Raw genomic sequence first — 22005 nt, forward strand, 5'->3', positions numbered from 1 at the left:
TACACATCAGAATGAGCTTTAAATACATGTAAGTATGATGTCTTGTTATAAATTCCTTTGTACCATTGACACTCCATTAGAAATCTGTGCCAAGTATCATATAACACTGATTTGATCTCCCTGCTCTTTGGGTCCAGTCACAGAACTCCATGCACACTAAATAAGGAGAAAAATATAGCAAGACATCTTAGCTTAGCAAACAGATAGGTCTCTCATTACCTTGCAATATCTCTGTTTTGGTTTTGCATTCCTATCAGTGCTGTTACTGATAGTTTTCTGGGTCAGTTTGAGCACATCTGGGCTGGACATTCACTCAGTAGGTAACACTCTCACCTCTGAATCATAAGGTTGTGGGTTCAAGGATCATGTTGGGCTTGAACTCACATAGTTCAAGCTGACACTCCAATGCAGTGCTGGGGGTGAGTTGCAGTGTTGGAGGTGCTCTGCTTCAGATGAAATGTTAAACCAAGGTCTTGTCTGCTTGTTTAGATGGATGTTAAAGAATCCAATTGCACTATTCGAAAAGAGAAGGGAGTTTCTCCCTGTGTTCTGGCCAACAATCCCCTGAATAAAATTAATCATTCATTTAATGGCTGTTGTGGGACATTGCTGTGCACAAATTGACTGCTACGTTCACCCACAAAATACACCACTTCCCAGTAAATCCTGTGAAGTACTTTGGGACATCCTGCCGACGTGAGGGGTGCTATACCAAATGCAAACAATATAATAGGTGCTTTGTTTACTCCAAGAATCTTTGGCATGTCTTTGTAAAAATCAACAACAATCCAGGTGTCAGACTGGCTCAGTTGGTAGCAATCTCAAAGTAGCAAGTCAGAAAGTTATTGGTTCAAGTCCTACATTCCAGTGCACTGTGTGGAGTGCACTTCATTGTCCTTTAGATGAGACATTAAACCAAGGTCTCGTCTGCCTGTTCAGATGGACATTAAAGATAAAGATGTTGTGTCCAAAGAATGAGTATTCTCCATGCATTTCATCAATAAGATGTATGGGTCTCTGAAACACTTATGGGAATTGTGTTTGCAAACTATTAGGCATTAGCAAATAAGATTATCGTAAATTGGTGATGACGACTGCTCAGTAATGCATTCGTTAATGTTTGCCAGAAGGCTGCATTCTCCAAGTGAATTTTACTGCTACAGCCCAGTAGTTACATCACAGTTTAATTGGATCTGTCTGTTAATGACTGCAATCAATGTCATAAACTGAAACGGAGACCTCAAACAAATTAAGTGTTTTATTTTTATAAAATAAAGACACAATCTCTTGTACAGGCAGGCAAATACTAATGGTTTGGAATGAAAACCCCTCCATTGGGGTCTAGAGTGCAATAAACCGGATTTATTGTACCTGGTTTATGACTATTTGAATATAAATGTGTGGCTGGCGAATCATTGGTGAGTAAATCGCAGGTTTGTTTCCAGCTGCTGTTGTGCTCCCCAGCCATGTATTCAAGCCTTCTGACTATCCTCCTGGGAACTGAACTGGCTCCAAGGTAAGATGCTTGGCAATAGAATGTCAAAATCAAGTTAACCCTTTGTGTCGGATTCAGTAGTCCAGTTCCTGAGCCAGGCAGGTCAGCATTATCCCATGGCACTGCTGATGATAGACTAGCTAGCCTGGTTCAATGGAAGGACTTGGAGAGGCAGCTTCTATTAACCCTGAAAGCTAAATCTCTAATGGCTATTGTGGTCCTAGCTGGACAAGAAGCAGGAAGCTTGCCAGATAGTGGATTCAATGGCATATGTTATGTTTTAGCAAATTAAACTCCAGCAATACCCTAACATACACTCTGTGATCTCCAAGCCTTGGCCCATGCCAATCTGTGCCTTTACTCTACCGAATTTGGTAAATAAGGTGTGTTTTTCTGGGAGGAGAACATGCATTCCATTTCAGACATGAGAATTTCTACATATAGGTGCTATACATGGAATTCTGTTTGGTTTAGATATGGTGATGGATTTCCAGATATATCAATAACAACAAAATTACACTTGTATAGCACCTTTCATATCAGGAGGATATACCAAGGTGCTGGACGGTCAGTGTTTCAGACCCGAGTTGTGGTTGAGATTGGGGAGGGCGGAGGACAGGCTCGTAAGGAGGGTGACCAAAAGCATGATCGAAGAGCATTATCTTGAGATGGCCTTGAAGGAGGCAAGGGAGGGGGTGATGTGGAGGGACTGCGGGATGGAGTTCCAGAGGGTGGGGGCACAGCGGCTGAAGGCCCACCCACCAATGGTGTGGAATGTGAAGCAGGCCGGAGCCTGCTGAGCGGAGGTAGCAGGCAAGTTGGTAGGGAGTTATCAGGTCGCAGAGGTAGTGTGGAGTAAGGCCATGGAGGGCCTTGTCAGATTCCTGGCTGCCCCCCCAAATGTCAGACTTTGCCAACTCTTTGCTGACCATGAATTGTAGTTTTTCAGAAATCGAAAGTCATACTTGATGCAAAAATCCAAATATTGTATTGCAAATTCCAGTCCATTGCCTTCTAATAATTGTTTTTCAAAATTAGAGTCCTGAAATAAAATCCACTTGAGGTGTATTAATTATCTTGCAAATGAATGACAGCTGCAATCAGGTGTAAATAGCCAAATTCTGGAGAACAATAACCCAACCTTGCAGTCCATATATCCATGTCACCTGGTTACATCAGAATAAGAAACCGCTACAAGAGAAATAAACCTCTAATTCTTAACGACATTGGGGAACAGGTACGCATCAAGTGATAAGCGTAAAGTAGTGACCCCTCAGGTCCTTAAATTTTGCAGTTTAGACACATCTCTGCATCCAGTGGTGCCTCAGCAAAGATGTTTTCTGTCTTCTGCCAAGCTGTGCAATAGAATATCATGTCAATTTTGTACACAGTTTAAAGTTACACTGTACAGGTGTCTAGTTAAGACTTGAGTTGAAAGATGGGCATGCAAGTACACAGCCCAGCACTTGTATCTGACACAAAGATCTCCCTTGTCTTCTGTTTAGTTTTTGCAGAGACCAGAAGCATCTCCTTACATCACATGCCGCTCATGTAACCAATACTAAGCCTTATCAACGTCAGCCTGCTTTCAAAAGGCTCTCAGTGGTTGTATTGAAGCATGAAGGCAGCTTCAGAGAAAGCAGCTCATTTTCAAAGCTGAGGGAAGGAAACAGGCCAGATTGCAGTCCTAGCAAAGTACCACCTGTCAGTATGCTTCACCACATCTGGCAATATCTGTTTACAGAAGAGCTGGTGACCGGGCATCTTCAGAGCATTTGTAACTGCAAAGTTATTCTTAGAATAAATGCCAAGGAACCATTACACTTCATCTGGAAAACTGGAGCTGCCTATTTTCCAGGGCTATTTCCAACCCTCGGAATGGAAAGAACGTTAAAGATTGCAAATATATCTAAAAGGTAAATAATAACATTACTTGAAATTAATTTTTCATTTCATACATCTATTTAATTTATTGGATTATGACCAACAATACCTTTGCAAATATTTGGGCTACTTGTAACACACCCTAAAGAGGAGATTACAGATCATTGAAAATATTATTTCCCTTGAAGGCACAGAAAAAATGGATGAGTTACAACATTTCTGTAGCTGATTAATATTTTAAATAAAATGTTCACAACATTGAATTATTATCCATATATCGGCTCATATAATTGAGTTATATGAGCCGAGTATTAAAATACCATTCCGGCGCTGGTCACATAAGTGGCTTATTTTATTGAAATCTTTCCTGTAACAGTTACTAGCACGGTCAGTCATGATGCATGCATTATTTAGTAAACAGACATCTAATCTACATAATTAAACTCTCCAATGTTCAAGCATTGTTCAACAATAGCTGATATCTACACAAGATATACTGAACAGCCTAGTTTAGTTGGTAGCACTTTTGCCTCCAAGGCAGCAGATTGTGGGTTCAAGCCCACGTTGGGAATTTAAATTTGTATCCCACGCTGACACTCATATGCAATGCTGGAAGAGCTTTGTGTTGTCAGAAGTACGGTACTTCTGATGGGACCCAAAAACAAAATCCTATTTGCCTGTGTGGGTGGACATAAAATATCCCACAATATTTGAAAAGAGAAGGGTTTCCACTGGTGTCCTGGCTAACAATCCTTCAGATAAAATTAGTCATTCCCTCTAGCGCTGTTTGTGAGACAATTCTGTGTGCAAATTGGCAGTCATGCTTCCGTACAAAATACACATCTGTGAAGTGCTTTGAGATGTCTCGACGACATGAAAGGTGCTATATCACATGCAAGTATTATTACTGAAATAAAACTAATAAACCAGGGATAAGGTACATATTTATGTGTAATGACAAACATCCAGAGGTGTCTATCCCAAACCTACTGAATACTCCTAAAACTAACTCAAATTGGAGATAGCTGACAAAATAAGTACAGTATTTTACCAATTCAAGTTTCTGCTTCAATGTGACACCCAATTTGAAATGAAACTTTTCAAATTACAGCAGAGACTTTAGTTTCCCAGGGTTAATAAAAGAACTATACCGGCAGCAGCCTAACCAGCTTCTCTGTTATTAAAATATAGGGTATAACAAAAAAAGGGTTTGTAATACAATGGAAATCTTTGTAAACTAGGATCAAAAGATCAAATGTTACACATTTATTACGTGTTGCAACTACGGATCACCAGAGCCAGCCAGATATGGACACATAGGCTGTTTATTACCACAAACGAGCCCTCAGCAGCCGCAACAGAGACATGCCACACTCCTTATCGCCACACAGTCCCAGACGGTGCAGGCTGGGTTCACTATCGGTGACCTACAACCTGTCGTACCCAGAGGAAATAAAATGAACTCACTATTGAGGAAACAAACCCACTGTTGGGATGGATATCTAAGGAATAACAAGTCCAAAGAGGTTATTTCAAAATTGTAAGCGACCTTGGTGAGAACACGGCTAGATAGCACATTTGGATAAATCATCTGAATAGTTATTAGTTTAATTCCAGAACGCAATGGACAGAGCTATGATGAAAAGTTATGATAACAATTTTACCTGAGAGAAAAGATAAAATTGCTTTGTTCCGGTGAAATAAACTCCCTACTCTTTTTGAATAGTGCCTATGGAGTCTTTAATGTGCACCTGAATAGACAGCCAGGACCTTAGTTTAGAGCCTCATCTGAGAGAGGGCACCTCTGGCAATGCAGCAATCCTTCAGCAACTACACCCCTCCTTCTAAGCCTCCATCTCATCTTTAACTGCACCAACAATAACATGCTCACCATTACCGACCTCACATGCCCATTATTCCAGTCCTTGACAGACTCCATTGACTCCCAACAGGTCAATTTCAGGATCCTACCCTGCTCTTCAGCTCGCCTACTCAGCTTGATAAATTCAGGCCTGCTACATGTTCACTTCCTTCATACCAACCGTACCTCCCTTCTTTTACTGTTCCATCTCACCCCCTTTCTGCCTATCTTTAAATCCCACCTAGGAATCTCTGACTATACACATCATCTCTTGCCTCCTCCTTCCTCGCTCAGTGTCTTACACCATCCTTGTGAAGCACTCCAAATGTTATCCTATTTGAAGAACATTATATGAATGCAAATTGTTGTGGTTCCATTCTTCATCACATTCAATGTTTCATAAATTCAATAATGATATTTCGTATTTAAAATTGTGAAGAAATTCTGCAAATTAGATCCTTATTGAATTATAGGAATTCAGGGGAGTTTGCAAAATGTCAACACAACAAGCAGGTTAGGTAAAATAATATACATTAATGGCTACTGCAGACAGTGCAAGGGCTAAAAACTTTCCAAACTCAGGTGCTTCTCAGATCAAAAGAAAAAGAAATGCTGAAACAAGTGAAATGCATGCAAGGCACGACAGAAATCCACCTCAGATAACAATTGATGGAATTTTGCAATAATAAGGGATTCATCCTTGGAAAATCTGTAACAGCTGCACTTAATCCACTACTCATTTTGCCTTTCTCATCTAAACTGTCTAATTATAAATTCCATTGAGCATTAACATCGCTTGTTTCCTATTTAATTCACCAATGAGATTATTTTGCTCCAGTCACTCCATGTAGTGCATCTGTTAATGTGGATTAAGAGTTATTCTCCACAGTAGTTTTTTTGTTTAATATTATGTTTTTTTATATTTTAAAATTGCATTAGAGTCATTTATAAGCAGTTTTGCAAAATTTACAAAACAAAACAAAATAAACCACAGCATCAAACGTGCTTTATAGAGTACGCTGGGGTGAAATTAGCCGTGTTTCAACTGTTTGATTATCATGTTAAAAATGTTATCCCAAAGAGGAGAATATCCTCCTTTATTCACTTTTGGATGCAATTATTTATCATCCCTTGTGATCTCTTCGTCTCCCAGTCTGTGAGCTGTCAGCAATCCCTAATAAGCTTTTAACATTGGCATACATTGATAACAGAACAGCCTCTTTAAACTTAGGTATGTTTGGGCCATGTAGCTTCAGAAATTCAGAGCATCATGTAGTTACATTTATCTTAAGTTCAGAACATAAGAATTAGGAGCAGGAGTAGGCCATTCGGCCCCTCTAGTCTGCCCCGCCATTCAATAAGATCATGGCTGATCTATTCTAATTCCACCTACCCGCCTTAACCCCATATCCCTTAATCCCTTTATCCACAAGAAATCTATCAATCTCAGTCTTGAATATGTTCAAGGACTGAGCATCTACAGCCCTTTGGGGTAGAGAATTCCATAAATTCACTACCCTCTGAGTGAAGAAGTTTTTCCTCAAATCAGTGCAAAAGGGCTTACCCCTAATTTTAAGACTGTGACCCCTGGTTATAGTTTCTCCAACCAGGGGAAAAGTCTCCCACTATCTATTCTGTCATGCCCTTAATAATCTTATAGGTTTCTATAAGATCACCTCTCATTCTTCTATATTCTAGAGAATGTAGGCCTAAATTGCTCAACCTATCCTCATAACTCATCCCCTCATCCCTGCTACCAACCTAGTGAATCTACGTTGTACCCCTCTAAGGCGAGTACATCCTTTCTCAAATAAGGAGACCAAAACTGCACACAAAACTCTAGGTGCGGTCTCACCAGGGCCTATACAGATGCAGCAAGACTTCCCTACTCTTATATTCTAACCCTTTTGTAACAAATGCCAAAATACCGTTAGCCTTCCTAATTGTTTGCTGTACCTGCAAACTAACTTTTTGTGACTGGTGTACAAGGACACCCAAGTCCCTCTGAATGCTAGCATTATCTCGTCTCTCCCCTTCTAAAAAATAATCTGCTCTACTGTTTTTGCCACCTAGGTGGATGACTTCACACTTCCCTACATTATACTTCATCTGCCACCTATTTGTCCACTCACCTGGCCTATATGTATCTCACTGTATTTTTTTTTAAGGTCATCCTCAGTGTTTACTCTCCCTCCTAGTTTAGTGTCATCCGCGAATTTGGATATATTAAGTTCGATGTCCTCATCTAGATCGTTGATGTAGATTGTAAATAGTTGAGGCCCAAGCACTGATCCTTGTGGCACTCCACTAGTCACATCCCGGCAATCTGAGAAGGACCCGTTTATCCCTACTCTTTGTTTTCTTCCCATCAGCCATTCTTCAATCCATGCTAATATATTCCCCTTAATTCCATGGGCCCTAATCTTGTGAATCAACCTTTTATGCGGCACCTTATCGAATAGTTCCCCATCTTTTCTCTCCCACCCTTCTTAAATAGTGGTGTGACGTTTGCGATCTTCCAATCAATGGGAACCATTCCAGAATCCAAAGATTCTGGAAGATCAGACACAAGGCCTCCACTATCTCATGAGCTACCTCTTTTAAAACCCTAAGATGCAATCCTTCAGGTCCAGGGGACTTGTCACTTTTTAATGCCAACAATTTCCCTAGCACCAATTCTTTGCTAATGTAAATTTCCCTAAGTTGCTCCCTATCATTAGCCCCTTGGTTCATCTCTATTTCTGGTAAATTTCTTGTGTCTTCCAACGTGAAGACAGAAGCAAAGTATTTATTTAGGGACTCTGCCATATCCTTATCCCCCATTATAATTCCTCCTGTCTCTGCCTGTAATGGACCCACATTTACTTTTGCTAGCCTATTCCTCTTAATGTATTTATAAAAACTCTTACAATCTGTCTTAATGTTCCTAGCTAGCTTGCCCTCATAATCCATTTTCTCACTATTAATGAGCTTTTTGGTTTTCCTTTGTTGGTCCCTAAAACACTCCCAGTCCTCAGGTTTGCTACTCGTTTTGGCAGTTTTATAGGCCTGTATAAATCCAAGTTGTTGTTGTTGTTTCTTTTAGTTTTATACTTTCTCTAACTGCTCTAGTTAGCCACGGATGAACTGCTTTCCCTGTGGTACTCTTATTCCTCAAGAGAATATGTGACCACTGAGAATTTTGCACTATATAAACGTTTGCCACTGTTGATCTATTGTCATATCCATTAATCTAATTCCCCAGTCTACTTTAGCTAATTCTTCCCTCATACCTGCAAAGTTAGCTTTATTTAAATTTAAGACCCTTGCTGCGGATTTGACTACATCGCTACCCCCCCCCCACCTTGTTTTTCACATTGTCTATCCTTCCTATAAGCTGAAAACCCCGGAATATTTAACTCCCAGCCTAGATCTCCCTGTAACCATGTCTCAGTAATCAGTCTGAATTAAGTCAATATCCCATAAAGCAGCATTCGAACACTGCACTCCACAGGTGGCAACTCTAATGCCAGCCGCAAAAATCTTCAGGACTAGAGTTAAGCCAAAACATCGTGCCTAGGCTCCTCTTCTCCATCACCAACCAGCTCCTCCACCCGCCCTCTCACGCCTCGCCCATCCTCACTTCCAACTGCGAGGCGATGCTGGATTTCCTCAAATCCAAAGTTGAGGGCATCTGCTCAGCTGCCTCTGCCCTTCCGTCTACTACCCCTACCCCATCTCCTCCTCACATCCCGGCCCCTACCCATTCCTCCTTCCACACCTTCAAACCTGTCTCCTGCCTCACCACCATTATAACCCGCATGAAACTGACCGCCTGCTCCCTCAATCCCATCACTACCCCTCTCCTTACCTCCCAGCTCAACCTCCTTGCCCCTCTACTCACAGACATCATAAACCTGTCTACTGGTACTGTTCCTGCCCCATTAAAAACTGCCGTCATCACTCCTATCCATAAAAAACCCTCCCTGAACCCACCACTGCTCTCAAACTACTCTCATCTCCAACCTCCCTTTCCTCTCCAAGGTCCTCGAACGAGTTGTTGCTTCCCAGCTTGACTGACTGTCCAGCAACTTGGGACGCCTCCCAACGTGAATGGCACTTTACAAATGTAATGTTGTTGTTGTTGTGCTCCATCCCCACAGGCAGGACTCCACCCCCACAGCCAGGACTCCACCCCCACAGCCAGGGCCCTCCACACACACACACACACAGACAGACACAGCCATTCCCACAGCCAGGGTTTGGTTATCAACTGGTGTGTCCGATTCCCATTTTGGGCAATGTGCTAATTATCATTGGTGAAAATAATCACACCACATGTCAGTTTGCACCTTGTGACCTGTATAGGAGAGTTGTGCATTAACTTTAGGTGACAAACTGCCTATAGTCTTGGATCTCCTTGGGATTTTATTGATTCATACCTTTATTCTGGTACTTTGTGTAGCAGGAATCCAATGATCAATAGATCTTGTTAACATTTGTACAGGAACATTTGCTTGCAACACAGTTTCTCCTCGGAGAAAGGAAGGGAAAAATTTGGAGAAAAAACATTTGTGGGAGGCTAAAAGAATTGCATCATTAGTTTCTGTCAGGAGAACACAAATTCTTTCCAGTAAGAATGAACACAATTGGTTTTACTTTAGAAAATGGGAAATATTGCCAGCAATGTAGCTCTCTGTAATTTCTACAATGCATATACTTTACTTTCAATTTTCCTTTTCTCCTCTCCCGAAAGCAAAGGCTCCGAGTATCATTTCATGGGCACCACCATTGCTTTTTGCTGTCTGATACCAGACCATGAATGTTTAGTAAGGATTTTTTTCATAGAATTACAGAAATATACAGCACCGGAACAGGTCATTAAGCCCAAATATTTTATACTCTACATGAGCTTCCACCCATCCTATTCCCCTTCCCTAGCCCCCCCATTACTCTTCTATTCCCTTCTCCCTCACAATTCTATTCCCTTCTCCCTTGTATATGTAAGTATTGCAGCCGACCCCAATCCTGTTCCCACCTCACATCTATACATGTGGACTTTCCTGCAGTCTCTGTGTAGCTCAAGATCCACTGTTGTGAAATAAGAATTTGCAAAAAATAAGAATTTGTAAATTCAACCTCAATTTGGAAGATACGTTTCCACAGTGCTTACTTAGGAAGAATGTAAGATTTTTTCAAAATTCTGCACAATCTTAAATTTAAGAACATGAGAAACTTTGGATCTTGATTGTGGCAACTCCTGCTGACCCCATCCAGTTTCTAGCCCAGTGATACTGAAGCTACTTCCAACACAACTAAATAAAGCGCTTTGAGACACCGTCCGGTGTGGAGGGCACTATATAAATCCAAGTTGTTGTTGTTGTCGAGCTGGCAGAAATCAACTGATATAGCACCAACAGAGATCAAAGCTAGGAAATGAGTCCTCTATACATCTGAATTCCCTTCACTGAAATAACTTTCAAATCATTGTAAAAATTAGAAGTTCTATTTTGATTACTACTTTTAAATTGGACCCAGACTTTCATGTAGACATTTCTCATTTCCTGACAAACAATTCTGATAACAATAAACTTGCACAAGAAAACCAAGCATATAAAACATGTCAAGTTTGTTCTCCTGTAATAATACATGATGTCCCTCATGACAACGCACTATACTGCACTGTGACTTTCTGTTATGAAGCACATTTATGGTTCCCTCACACTTTAATATAAATTCCACATTGAAAATATTGTCTTACAATGCCCAGAGATAACAATATGAAAGGTCCTAATAATTTTAGAATTTTACTGCACCATAACTGAAAATACTGTTTGGGTTGGAAACATGGTATTTGCAACAAGATTCCTAAATATTGCACCTGAGAATAACCAGACATGCTTCATACGAACTGGAGCTAACTCTAGAAATGCGTTGGCAATGAGTTTAAGACAGCAATTTAACCTTGTGGTTCAGCTGACATTCATAAAGTGCCTGAACTTTGGCCACCCTGTTCATATTTTTTGATCCATTTGATTAAACTATTACATTAAACCTCAATGTCACTCATTTATTATAATTTATAATAATCCTGCTCTGACACAATCTATTTCCTCTTAAAAAGAACTATGGAAATGCGACTAACAAATTAAGACTGGATTTAACATTTTTCTCAAATTCTGCATAATCGTAAATACTAAGACAATAGTTTTAAGGCTAAATCCACAAGACATGTCTGGTTCCATAATGAAATCGATGCAGTAGACACACTATTCCTCTATAACTTACAGTGAAAGAAAATGTAATTATCACTGCATTTAAAATTACATGGAACAACAATTTTGCCACTGGTCAATGTTTTACTGCCTAGTTACTCATGCCAGCTTTTGCCTTATCTTATCTGCAGTGTACTCCCAATTATCTGATAGTCAATATAATTAATACACACTACAAATATTAGTGCTTGATAAACATCTGCCAAAACAAACAATTGACACCACACTACTTGTCACATAATGTTATAACTGCAGATTCTACAACACTGTCAGTTTTATTATCCTAATCTGATTATGCCTCTGTGCACACTGGGCATGCTGCCTTAAGTGTTTCTTTTTTAATATAAAAAAGGCATAGAAATTAGCTGGTAATAAATTTAAGACAGCAATTCAACCTTGTGGTTCAGCTGGCAGTCACTGAACTTTGCCCCCACAGTTCATATTTTTAGATCCACTTGACTAAACTATTATATTGAACTTCAATGTCAGACATTTATTAAAATTTATCAAAAATCCTTGCATTTGATTCGGCACCTTCCACACCAGGTGTCTCAAAGCACTTCACAGGATATACTGTAAAGTACAGCAATTTTGTGCTTTGTAGGCAAAGATAATCAGCCAATTTGCACACAGCAATGTCTCATAAATAGTCATGAAGTGAATGACCAGTTTTTTTATATAGTAAAGCCACTAAATCTTATTGCAGACTGGACAATAAGTGTAATGTCACCATTCCGCTTCATGGGCATCACCACGGAGAACTTGGTTGGGGAAGCACATTCCAAGTGCATTTGATGTGTAAATACTGAATGTAACACTAAATGGATACTATTGTCTCAAGAAATTTTTTGGAATCAATGCGTAGACCAGAATCTGAAAGAACATGAGTGGGTGAATTAGAATGGCCTTAATTATAGAACATTATGAAATTGGTGTCACTTCATAACAATCTCATTTTAATCATTTAACAGCTTATCGAATGCTGCCAATTTCATCCCTGTTTATTACTAATTTCTACATAGATGGAGGATAGGAGTGATGGGGCTCCTGTGGAGTATAACCACCAGTTGAATGTCTGTTTCCATGCTGCATCACTCGTATTGTGTGCCAGTCTGGCTTGGTAGCCTTAGTCAGAAGGTTGTGGGTTTAAGCCCCACTTCAGGATTTAGAACTCATATAGTCTGAGTTGACACTCAAATGCAGTGCTAGGAGTGTGCTGCATTGTTGGAGGTGCCATCCTTACCAAATGTAAGGCTCATTATAATATAACTCTGTAATACTATGCAAATGCTTCAACCATGTCTATTTATCTGATATGTTACATTTCACCTCTCAGCACCTGTTAGATTTCCTTTTACCAATAATGGCATTATTTAGCCCAATTTCACATATCTATTCTTCTATACCATTTCACGTCCATCAGATGAACATCTTCCACTCTTTGCCATGTTTCCATAATACCAATAATGTCAATGCTTCATATCCTGAACCTCTTATTCCTAAAGTTTATTTCTAGAGTTCTTTGTATTGATATGAAAACAGTTGAGAATTATTCTTCCACACATCTCTTATGCCCTATTTGATCCTTGTTTCACCTTTATCAATGGTTAGAAGTTACTTGTATGTACAGTATATGAAAGCAGATGTGATGGCTCTTGTTAAGAAGCGTGCTCGTCATAAGCTCCAGGCCAGCTAGCCCTCGGTGAACTTCTTGAGGCAATAATAAGGGACTAGGTAAGCAAAATCTTAGACACATGTGGATTAATCAGGGATAGTCAACATGGATTTGTGAAAGGCAGATTGTGTTTGAACAATTTAATAGAGTTCTTTGAAGTAGTAATGAAGATCAGGACAATGCTACAGATGTAGTATGTCCTGTATTTGGATTTCCAAGCTGCCGCACGGAAGATTGATGAAGAAACCTCCGTGCTGTAGATTTTTATATCTCTATGACTTACTTAATTAACAAAAGCTATTTTATATATCTATGTTTTTTCTAGCTCATACCTGCTCTAGTATGAGCTAGAAAAACTAGCAAGAAACACTTCATAAGAATCAAGAGTGAAATTTCCAAATTCACAACATGTATAGTTGATGTTGTTTCAAACAACAATCATGGCACAGATTTTGTGAGCAGGAAAATCTTTTTTTTCTAAAAAATGTCACAAGAATTGATTCTTTTTTGGTGGGGGACATTGCAATTTTAATCATCAACACTGGATTAGGTCTTAAAATTCATTGCCCTAGGTTATAATGTAATTGGACAGGATCTTGGAAATTGTATATATACTTGATACAAGTGTTAGGTAATTGTTTACTTCATGTTTTTAAATTGCATTTTTCCTTTTAATTTTGCCATTCTGCTGTGAAGACAAGCCACCTTATGAAGATTTTCCACTTATTAACCTCAAGTCCTCAGTGAATGCAAATGTCATGACCCGATGCAGTCTGCCAGAGGGACAACTTGACAAACCTTTCTCATTCTAAATTAAAATTGAAGCATTCATTTTGACATGTGCAATTATGAAGGACACACCAGGAACATGATTGCAGAACACACAAGAAATAGAGTTTAATCAGAAACATGTAGCTTTTCACTGGATGCATAATTTCACCACTCTGTGGCTTTATGTTTTTTGTGTTCAAATAATTGGGTACAGCGTTACATGCCTGTTGGGCAAACAAAAATGCAAGACTGCTATCTGTAGACTGAGAGATTACATTTAAAAGGGCAATGTTTGATGAACATGGGATAGACAAAGCTTTCCCTAGCACAATCTAAAATTTGGATTCAAACAAAATGGCCCAGGATACGATCATCTTATATTCCACCACTACCAATGTTGTTTTCATTCGCAAACTACATGTTTGTGGTGTTTATGTGGGTGGGTGTTTGGGAGGGGGAGAGCAGTCTTGAGGAGGTATACATGAATTTTAAGAAATACAGCTAAAATCACACAAAATTCATCCACAAACTACACAGTCATTACTTTACACTACAGTATATCTTGTGAAGCACTTTTGAGATGTCTCGACGACCTAATAAGGTGCTGTATCAAATGCAAGGATTGTCATTATTTATTATTATTAATTGATTAATATTGTTGGCCTATGTGAAACTTATTGTTGTTGGTTTACTTTCTGAATCCCATTTAGTACCTTTTATATTTCCACAAAGTTTTCTCTGAGATGGCTCTTTTCAAGGCTGAACTGGAGCTCAGAATTATCTAATCACAAGATCACAAAATTGGTTTAGATGAAGAAGGCTCTTTGGACCATTTTATCCCATTCTCCCATAATGCCAACCCCACCATCTGCCCATCATAGCATTAAGCTGCTTTATAAATATCCAATGTCCTGCCTTCCACATTCCTCCCTGGCTAACTGGTCCAGTCATTAATTACACTCATAATTCAATTCTCTTAACACTGGGGATCAACCTCTTTGCTCGCTGTCCTATATCTGGTGCCTCTCTTGTCTTGGCATCTACCCAGTATTCTAGGTGTAGCCTAGTTGGCCAGTTGGCCTAGGTGTACCTGGATAGTCATTCACTGTACATGGGCAACAATAGGGTGAGTTTCTACATATAACCGATTGTGCTGACAACTCACTTAGATCCAGAACCAGTTGTGCTACAGTCAACTGCAAAGTCAGTCAGTGTGGATGATAGTTGTCTATAGGTGAACTCAGAACTGATGGAAAGGAGCTGCAGGATTCTACAAAGACGAGAGGATGACAATATTATATCATATTAGTGAGAGCACTCGCTTCACAAGTGAGAGGACCTGGGTTCAATTGCTGGGCAGGGATAAACCTTAGGCAAGTTTCCTTACTCCACACACCTCTGTTTACCCAGCGGTAAGTAGGAACCACTTTGTTAGTTGATTTTGGGTGGCTTTTGGGTGGTAATAATCCCTTAAAAAAAAGGTCACTGAATCTATGACTGTTTGTGGGATACTGCTGTGTGCAATTTGCTATCACGTTTTGCCCATAAAATATACAGTTAATTCACTTTACAGTATATTCTATGAAGCACTTTGAGATGTCTCAATGAGCACTCCACTGTTTGATTTTGCCAGCAAAGATGGGATCTGAAAACATTTGGTAATATAATCCAGAATCCCGCTTGTCTTGTATACTGTTGCGTGACACCAACACCCTTAAGTCACTTACAGCTTTCCAATTGGCAACGTTCATCTCATCTATGCAGTACATGTGCCTCCCATTTCAATCCACTGTTTCATGCTCAGTTTCTAGCACAGGATGTGGTCGTTTATGTATTGCTTATAGTTCCAGCATTATTAAATTTTTAGAAATGGTTTTAAATTAGAAACATAAAATTGGAATGCAGATATTTGAGTCATGATAAAATTAGAACAAATCACCCACTGGGACTGTTTACTTTATGCCATAAATGTTCTTCAGATCACACGAAAGGTCCTTTACCCCATTTAATCTCATTCTTTCAGTACAAAAAAACAGGCATTAAAGTAAAGAATAAACTTAATTCATTAATGTTTGATACTATTATTGATATTATTGGTTAAGTGATATCTATTGCTCCCTACATGGTCCATTGGGGGAGGCACCTATATACACATAGTTGTTGATTTCAACCACGGCATCAGTTTGGCATCTCATTGACTTGGCTAGGTTGGCAGAAAATCAGCCACCCTAGCATAGGGTTAACAAGAACAAATAATAATAATCTTTGCTTTTGATATAGCGCCTTATCACATCTTTGAGATGTGTCAAAGCGCTTCACAGAATATACTGTAAAGTGAATTGACTGTAGATTTTGTGGGCAAAACGCGACAACCACCTGCGCACAGCAGTGTCCCACAAACAGTCGTGGATTGAGTGACTAAATAATAAAAAAAAATTTGAGTTATTATAACCACCGGAAAAGCAAACTGCTTGAGAGGCGAGATCCAGATTCCTCTACGGGATTCCTTGCTGGAAAGTGCGTGGATGTAAAGTAAGAGCAGAATGGTCTCAACTGTTATGTTCCAACGCTGTTGTACAGCTTGCCAACTCTCATTGCTTGGTCACTTCTAGCTCCAACATTCCACTGCTAAGGTGACCTGCTTCGAACAGGGATATTGGAATTGAATTAACCTTCTGTGACGGTCTCAGTTGTCCAATTCCTGAGCCAGGTGGGTCTGCAATACTCCAGGGTACTGCTGAAAACAGCCCAGCCAGCCTGCCTCATCTACAGCACTTGGAGGAACATACATATGTGCAAATCTCAGACTAGTTTGGATTCACTTAAGCATGATGATGGATTTCCGCATGTGTCTGTCCAAAACAAAATGTTCATTCGAATAATATACTGGGCAGCAGCTCGGGCACGTGAAACTCAGTACCAACTCAATACTTTCAGGAGAGGAGAAAAGATGAAACATGGGAAAGGTGACATAAAGCAAAAAATAGAATTGATCGTCAGCAGCAATCCCAAATTTCACTTAAATCATAACAGTGCAGATAATTTATAACTCTTTACTACTCCTGACTGATTGGACAAAGCTTCCAACATTACAGTGATAAGAAGAGGGGAAGCTGATATAAGTTTCCTGCTTAAAATTCCTTTCCTAAATGGTTCTACTTCGCTTGATTCCTGGTCCACTGATGTTTCATCTATTTGCCATCAAACATCAAGGCCTGGATGATCCTCAAATTGTTGTGTTGTGGAGAACTCTTCCCTTGTCAATGCACAAGTACACGTAGAGTCAGCAAGTAAACACTGAACATGAGCTGTTTTATAAATTATATGAAAAAGCCTTCCAGCTCTTTAATAATAATTAATGAATAATTAATTGGTCACTGACCTCATTGCTGGTCTAAAAAGCTGTCACATTTGTCCTCAAAAACAGTACATTCGGCAGTAACTATCTGTAAAGTGCTTTGAGACTCTTCCATTGTGATAAATATGAAATATATTTACATCATTATAAAATGCAAGTTAGTTCTTTGAAACATTTGTTATGAAGTTACGACTTTGTGTGAAATCACCTGCGGTAACAACTGATATGTGACGCAGAATATGGCATCAATTCTACTAAAAGAAACTACAACAACAACTTGCCCATATATATGCAGAGTGAAGGTAGTTTTGGGAGCAGGGTTCAGTATCATGCCTATAACCCCAAATAATCTGATTTGTGCTACGCTTTTATAGTTAACTAGCTGTACCCATTGCACCTACGCTTGCAACCAAAGGATCGAATATGGAATATAGATTTCAGTATTATTACACTTTATATTAGATTATTATACTTTATATAACGATCTGTCACTACTTTGTTGCATGCATACCTCATATTTTGGAGCTTAAAGCATTTTTTAAAATATAACTCATCAAAGATAGGAGTTCCCGCCCAAAAAAATGCCCATGACACTCGCTCGTGCAAGACCTTTCCAATGAGATATAAATCATGTCTTTACGTCAATCAGTTATTGAGATCTTGGTTGATACACACACATTGTCGTATTATTAGTATATAGATTCAATGCAGACACTGCACACCTCTAAAGCATCAATAGAGCATTAGTTGTGAGGAACAAACTAAAGAGAATATTTGAACATTAGCCACCAGAGGGCAGACATGACCATACAAATAAATATCAAAGTTACAGCTTACATTAACCTATTGTAAGCAGCTGTGTAAACTGAAAAATACTCTGTACTTGGTTTGAAAATACTTCACTTAATTAAGATGTAAATCAATTGTGTTCTAAATAAACCCAAGGAATGCCAGCAAGGTCAGCTGTTTAGTGTATTCTTCAAGGGACAGCACCTTCTGTTAACAATAACTTTATTTATTTCAGGCATTTCACGCAGGAGAGCATCTTGGAGCGTTTCACACTGGAAAAACGTTTTTTAATTACTTAAGAAAAGCATCACAGAAAATAAACAAGATGAATTGCGAACTTTATCCGTGTGATTTATTTTGTACCCATTAATAAGGACGTCCAGATCTACAATAGTCTGGTGGTGGATCTGTGTCTGATTTCCTGTTGTTTATTGGAGGGAAACTGGGGAAAGGGGGGGGGGGGTGGGGGTTGGGAATCCAGTTGTTGCCAGTATGGAAGAAGGATGGAGAATGCACCCGGGAGATTCAAGGAGGCTTATTGTGCCCTGCAGCAACCAGGATCAGGGATTGTTTTCAGAAGATCAGTTTCTATGCAGACCCTTCAGCCAATTTGATCTTGTCCTTCCAGAATTTCCATTCTCCCATCATAGCATCAAACTTTTTCTTTAAATGAGTTCAGTAACCTGGCTTCAACCAGCCTTCTTGGTAACTTGTTCTAGTCATGAACTATCATCTGGGTAAAAAAAAGAATAAGTACCCAAATATTGTGGACAGTAGCATTGAAACTGGAACTAGGCCTTGCCTGGCAGGGAGGACATGCTTCTGTAGAGGGAGAAAACATAGGAGATAACAACAACAACTTGCATTTATATAGTGCCTTTCATGCAGGGTAGCATCTTGGAGCGCTTGACAGTGGCGGAGTCTGACAATGAGCCAAGGGGTCAGGGAGGGAGGAAGGTGACCATAAGCATAATCAAAAAGGAGAGTACGTCAGCTCACGCTGCTCTTGTGCACTTAAGAGGAATTGTGTCTTATAATTAACAATTACATAGTGTATTTCACGTCAGGAGGACGTTGTCTCAAAGCACCTCACAGCTGAATGGGAGCCAGGCTAGGGAAGTGGGAACTGAGGAGAGGGCATGTGGGTGAAGGAAGGCGGCCAAGAGAAAAGATTGGTTGTTGTTGAAAAGATTGGTCTTAAAGCAGGTTATAAGGTATAGAGTAGGCACGAATGAGGGGCTCTGCAGACTGAGGGGAGGGTAATGGCAGAGGCAGGTGATGATGTAGAGATAAAACTTTGGCCTAAAGGGAGAAAAAATGCATTTAATGGAAAGTGGAAGAAATTATATTGATCACTGACTGTGACATATTTAGGCTATTGTATTTGTGTATATTTAAATTAAAGTGTGAGAATGTCCATTTTTTTTCTTTTTTTATCGTTGCATCAATTCTTGGCATGAACACATTCAGAGAATGTTCAAATTGGACATCCACATGTTTCAGAACAAAACACTGTATTAAGTTGTAAAATTTAATATGGCACTGTGCCTTCCACCCTAAAAACAGCCAATATCACCCCCACCTTGAAGAAACATTCTCTTGACCCATCACAGCTTTCCAGGTACCGGCCCATCTCAAACCTCCTTTTCCTATCCAAGGTCCTTGAGAGAGCAGATGCCTCCCAGCTTCGCTCTTTCCTCTCCTCCCACTCCCTCCATGAACCCCTCCAATCAGGTTTCCGTGCTCCCCACAGCTGCCTCTCCGCTGCCTTTGGCACCATGAACCACTCAATCCTCCTCCACCGTCTCTCCTCCCACCTCAACCTTCAAGGCTCTGTCCTTGACTGGTTCAGGTCCTACCTTTCACACCACCTCCACGTCGTCGCAGCAAACGGCTTCTCCTCCAGTCCCCGCACCGTCTCGTGCGGTGTCCCTCGGGGCTCTCTCCTCAGTCCCCTCCTCTTCCCCTTCTACATGCTCCCCCTTGGTGACATCATCCTCAGACATGGGATAATTTCCACATGTATGCGGATGACACCCAACTCTATCTCTCTGCCTCCACCCTCAACTCTAGGACTACTGGCGTCCTGACCGACTGCCTGTCCGACATCAAGTCCTGGATGAGGGATAACTTTCTCCAACTCAACGTGAGCAAGACCGAGGTTCTCCTGATTGGCTTGCGCCAGCACCTCCGCACCTCAGGCGCTGGCAGCATCAGCCTCTACGGCTGCACACTCAACTTCACTAAACCAGTCAGGAACCTGGATATCTTGTTTGACCCCGAACTGTCCTTCTCCCCCACATCCGCGCCATGACCGGCACTGCCAACCACCACCTCTGCAACATTGCCAGACTCCACCACTGCCTCACCCCTCAGGCTGCCCAAACCCTCACCCACACATTCGTCACATCAAGGCTCGATTACGGGAACTCCCTCCTCATTGGCCTTCCCAACTCTTCCCGTCACAAGCTGCAGATCATCCAAAGCTCTGCAGCTCATGTACTCTCATTCACCAGGCTCCTCGACCCCAGCACTCCCACCCTCGCCCGACTCCACTGGCTCCCCATCCTCCAGAGGCTCGAGTTTAAGATCCTCGTCCTCACTTTCAAGGCCATCCATGGCCTTGCCCCCTCCTATCTCTCTGACTGCTGATTCCCTACCAACCTGCCCGCTCCCTCCGTTCAGCGGGCTCCAGCCTGCTCCATGTCTCCCGCCCGACCTGTCCTACCATCGGTGGCCGGGCTTTCAGCCTCTCTGCCCCACACTCTGGAACTCCATCCCACGGTCCCTTTGCGTCGCTTCCTCCCTTGCCTCCTTCAAGGCTGGTCTCAAAACTCTTCTCTTCGATCGTGCCTTTGGTTGCCCTCCCACCTCTCTGCCTTCCCTCACCCCTACACCACCCCTCCCCCAGGCTCGGGCCCTGACACCTAACTGTTCAGCGCTTTGGGACATCCTTCCGAAGTGAAAGGCACTCTATAAATGTAATTTTGTTGTTGTTAAACTTTTACCAAGGTGTCCAGAGAAAATACACTATTATATTATAGTGAACAATAGTAACTGGAAATGCATCAGTCCCCTCTTGCCTGTCTTCAGCCTGAAAAAAACACCAGTCACAATCACGACTTGAGCTGTTTAAGAATCCTCCATTTTCAACCCCAATGTATTCATGTATTTTGTGTAGTTTTGCATTCAGCATGCTTTTTTTATACATGAATGATAGATTGATGACATGCATAATGACATCCTTTGTTTTTCTTTATTTTACCTTTGGTATTCCCCCAAATTCCATTAGATGGAACCAATGTACTACATGGAATCCCAGGTCCCACAGCTCTATGCTCTCTGAAAATGGTTCCTCTTATACAGAATTACATAAACTGTTACAGCAAGGGAATACGCCATTTGTCCCAACTTCCATCCTGTGTTTATGTCTTTGGACTTCATTTCATATCATGCCTTATCACACTGTCAAAATGTCTCAAAGTGCCCCACAAGATTCACTGTAAAATATAGTGACCATGTGTTTAATAGGCAAACACGCCCACCAACCTGCACACAGCATGTCCCACAAACAGCCACCTGTTAATGTAGTACAGTGTTTTACCTGGTATTTTTGGAAGATGAATGATGTCTTGATATATTATATTTTTGAGGAAGGAAGCGTATGTTATATCATCCAATGAGCAAGCTCAGAATGGCCGTCGTGGGCCATTTTCCAATATCTATAAAATATCTCTTCACAGTACAGGGGAAAAAAAACATCGCTGCAGCAGTGTGTGGCTTTTCATCATGACTGCACCCAGTGTAATATTGGCAGCAACACAAAAGCATGGCTTAAAAGACAACTTTCATCACTGTAACATAATTCCATAGAAACCTGTGCAAGCCTGTGCAAGCCTTACCCATTTGCAATAGCTA

The sequence above is a fragment of the Callorhinchus milii genome, unplaced genomic scaffold (assembly GCF_018977255.1).
Source record: "Callorhinchus milii isolate IMCB2004 unplaced genomic scaffold, IMCB_Cmil_1.0 Scaffold2, whole genome shotgun sequence".
Classification (NCBI taxonomy): Eukaryota; Metazoa; Chordata; class Chondrichthyes; order Chimaeriformes; family Callorhinchidae; genus Callorhinchus; species Callorhinchus milii.